Here is a 4,386-nt window from a genome sequence, read left to right as displayed (position 1 = left end):
CAAAGGAAGAGTGACCGAGGAAACTGAAGGAAGAGAAGAGAAAGGGTTTAAGGAAAAGACTGTTGGTGCCTAAGGGTTTCTCTGGCTGCCTGGCTAGCAGTGGGTATGAAGTCCCCAAAAGCCGAGATAACCCCCCAGGGCTATGTGCTAAAGATGGAGACCCCTCCCCTAAAGCAGAAAAGACTGAGAAATAGCTAAAATTCCTGAGAGAACCAGCTACCAGCAGTAGCAAAGACCAAACAGAAGGCAGCTCAGCAAAGAGACCAAGAGACAACAGCACAATGTCGAGAACAGAGCAGCAGAGGGTCCCAGAAGTTTGTGGCAGGAGGGCAAGCAGCAGGAGAGGCAGTGGAAGTAGGAGGGACAGGAGGGGACACGTGGCCAGGTGTGTTCATGACATACGGGGTCTCTCCCACATGTCTCTCTGGCCACTGGTTTCCCATGTTATGGGTTTATTCCACATATATTCTCTGCGTGTGCTCTCCCCATTCCTGTTCCCTGGCCATGTATCTTCTATGCATTTCTTCTGTGACAGGCGGTGTAGGCAGGTGAGAGAGAGCACCCTTGTGTATTGGGAAGGAGGGGTGCATTTGCCTCATCATTCAGTTTGTTGCAGTGTTTAATCCACATCTTCTTTGAATTTGAATTGTTTGGTTTTTAAAAGTGGTGGCAGAGAAAACAGAACAAACAAACAAAAATAGGGGCAGCTAGATGGCACAGTGGATAGAACATAGGCCCTGGATTCCAGAGGACTTGAGTTAAAAATCCGGCCTCAGACACTTGACACTAGCTGTGACCTTGGGCAAGTCACTTAACCCTCATTGCCCTGGGGAAAAAAATGGTGGCAGCTCTTGAGCAATGGGTGGATGCTAACCCCAAACAAGGTTTGAATCTGGAGTGGCTTGGGGGCTGGGGGCGGGTGGGGGGGACAGGGGGGGTGCCGGAGAGACCTGTTGAAGAGTATTGACCATATAGAAATAATTCAAGGATCCATTCTTCCTTTAGTGTGTGTCCTCCCTCCATCAGAGAAAACGGATCTCACCTCTCTACTACTGAGGGTCTAGAATCCTGTGGCCCCATTCAGCCCTGAAATTGCATGTCCTTGTAAGCTTCCTCCTAGCTCTGTGACATCCTCTTTTCTCTCATCCTGTGCTAGCCCCTATTTCCAACATTCCATGTTCTGTGTTCTAAGCTCCCTGCCCACTCTGATGATCTACATTCTAAATCTCAGTCTTGATCTTCCAGAGCTGACATGCAATGCTCTCTCACATTCCTACCAGTTTTAACATTCCATGCTCTAGGGGCAACTAGGTGGCGCAGTGGATAGAGCACCGGCCCTGGAGTCAGGAGTAGTACCTGAGTTCATATCCGGCCTCAGACACTTGACAATTAACAGCTGTGTGACCCTGGGCAAGTCACTTAACCCCAATTGCCTCACTTAAAAAAAAAAAACATTCCATGCTCTATCTACATTGTGAGGTCCATCTGAGCTCCTACATTGGATTTTCTCTAAGACAAAGCTTCTGAAATTGTGGGTCTTGAGCCCATATGGGGTCACATAAGGGAATGGGGGGTCGCCAACAAGTTGGCAGTACATGTTTGATTTGTACACCTATTTTATGTACCCATATACGCAGGATCATGTAAAAATTTCTCAGGTGATAAGGGATCATGATTAGAAAAGGCTTAAGAAGCCCTGTTCTAAGGGTCCTCCTAGCTCTGGGACTCATAGGGTTTTGTTCCAAGCTCCCATCTCTGGCTTTCTGTGATTTGGTTGCACAGTTGCCTTTTGTCTACACAGCCATCCACACCTTCAGCCCTCCCAGCAGGTACCATGCCTTCATCTCCTCGAGTCTGGCAGCTTCCCAGGGACAGAGCGGCCCAGCGTGGCCCAGGCCTGACCCCCTCCTCTCTCTCTGGGCTGACACTGCATGCCAGGTGCCTGAGCGGCCCTGACTCCTGGTGAGGCTGGGTGTCGGCCCTCCCCGCCCGTCCTTGTGAGAGCGGGGGCTGGTTTTGCCTTTATTTATAACCCAGTGCCCAAAACCTTGTTGGCTCAGTTTGGTTTCTTGTCGTCCTGTGAAACATGATTGTCCCTTTTAAAGGGCCTCTCAGTCCAGTCCCTGCCCCCCAGGCATCCTGGCCTCAGAAACCAATTCCCACCCTTTGCTAGCAGGACCGGCTGCTTGCTTCGCAGCTCTTGAGCCTTCTGGCTGTCCAGAAGCAGTCACGGCCACCGAGCCTTCTTCTTATCGTCCAGAAATTTGTCTAATGTACCCAAGCCTGGCTCCTTCGGGCCAGCTTTGCCCTTACTATGAGGCCTCTCCCCTCTCCCTTGCCAGGCCCAATGGTGGGCAGACATCCTCAGAGCCTCTGCTGGCTGTGTTCTCTTCTCTAAAGAACCTTGGTGGACACTCCTGGCCTACCGACTCATTCCATAATGAGCTCCTGCTGTAGGCAAGTCCCAAGGCCCTGCCCACTTTAACGGTCCCCTAGCTTTGTCTGGTCTCTCCTGACAGATTATAACCAAGGCCCAGAGCTCTCCTCCCCACCTCCCACTCACTAGCCTCCATTGCTCTAGAAAATTGGGAGGAACTAACTTATCAAGAGCTAGGCTCATTGCAAGACCTCCTCGTGACTGGGTGGGGGTTGGAGGAGGGGGACAGACTGACCCCAGGGATTCTGAGTAGCCCCCTATACACACACCACCTTGAGCAAGAAACGAGCAGGAAAAACCAAGAGTGATTTTCTTCAGACCATCTCTTTCTAGTGCCCTGAACAAGAGATGGAGAGCAGGCTGGGAGGGCAAGGCTTGCAAACCCCTGGAGTCCAATGAGGATGAGAACCTCAGCGGGGCCTCAGCTCCCTCCCGACATGCGCTGCCTAGGGTAGAAGGAGTCTGTCTAGTACTGCTTGGCCAGGGAGCCAAGGGCTGAGGGCTCAGAAGGGGCTCCGCCGCTCACTCACTGTGGGACCAGGGGCAGATCCCCCCCACTCTGGTCTCCAGTTTCTCCGCCTGAGAAATTCGGCTGCTTGGATTGGAACCAGCTGGTTTCTAAGCCCCTTCCAGCCTTGACAGTCCTCCGTGATCTGGGTCTGACTGAGCACATCACTCCCCTTCTAGAGAGTCCTCTGTACTTCTCTCTTGCCTCTAGCTGCCCGGCTCCAGCTGCATCCCACACTTGTCCCCAGCACGCCATCTGCCTCCATCCATAATGGTGTCCTTGCACTCGCCCTCCCCCTCTGTCCCTTTGTACAGGCTACATATACCTCATGCCTGGAATGAACTAGCTCTTTTCTTCTCCCTTGAAGAACCTCTGGGGTTACCCAATAAGAAAGGTTCTTCCTGGGGCAGCTAGGTGGCACAGTGGATAAAGCACTGGCCCTGTATTCAGGAAGACCTGAGTTCAAATCGAGCCTCAGACAACCTGACACTTAATAGCTGTGTGACCCTGGGCAAGTCACTTAACCCCAATTGCCTCACACACACACACACACACAAAAAAAAAAAGACAAGAAAAGAAAGAAAGGTTCTTCCTGGGTCATTTGCCTCATAACAGAGGACATAAGGTTTCCAAGACCCCAAAAAATAACTCTCAAGTATTTATCTTCCTGGAAGAATAATAAGCAATAGGGGAGGCAGAAGGGGACATTGGGGAATTTCTCAGATCACAGCATGGGGGTGGCCACATACTCTGCCTATACATGGGGCCAACTTGACTTGAAAATGAGAGGTTGGTGCAGTGTTTACCCAGAATAGTCTGTGCCCCCTTCCCCCCGCCCCATCCCCATTGCCTCCTTTGGGAGGTTTGCTCTTCCGACAAACAAAGCCTCAGGAAAAGCTTCGACCTGAACTCCCCAATGCCCAAAGACCCTGGCTCACAGAGGTCGCCTGGAGCCTGGAAATGCATCCCTTTCTGTTCTTTTCCTGTCAGAAGGGGAAAATGACATAAAATTGGCTCAGAAGGATGGGAGTGATTTCCACCCTAGCCAGGATCTGCTGACTTCAGAGACAATTTATCACTGCCTTCCCTGAAGTTATTGGGCTCAAATGTTTAAAAAGTGCCCAAGTCTGGGTCTTGGCTGGACCCCAGCAGCTCTGCAGCTATTTCTGGCCCATTCGCTGGAAAGTTCTGAATTCTTCTCTGAAAGCTATTCTTAGACCCAGAGAACGTCTGCTGACCCGGGCATCCGAGGCAACCCAAGTCACCCCCAGATTCCCAGAGTCTCGGCTCCAACGAGATCCAGACTTTCCCAAAACGTACCCCGATAAGTAGTGAGGACACCGAGACAGAGAAGAGCTTCCCTACATTCTTGGGCCCCGAAAAGGAAGGCAAGCCAAACCCAGGCTGCAGCTGAGGGGGTGAGGAAGCCGAGCCCCTGGAG

Source organism: Dromiciops gliroides, chromosome 2, assembly GCF_019393635.1.
Source record: "Dromiciops gliroides isolate mDroGli1 chromosome 2, mDroGli1.pri, whole genome shotgun sequence".
Classification (NCBI taxonomy): Eukaryota; Metazoa; Chordata; class Mammalia; order Microbiotheria; family Microbiotheriidae; genus Dromiciops; species Dromiciops gliroides.
This window is presented reverse-complemented; position numbering follows the sequence as displayed.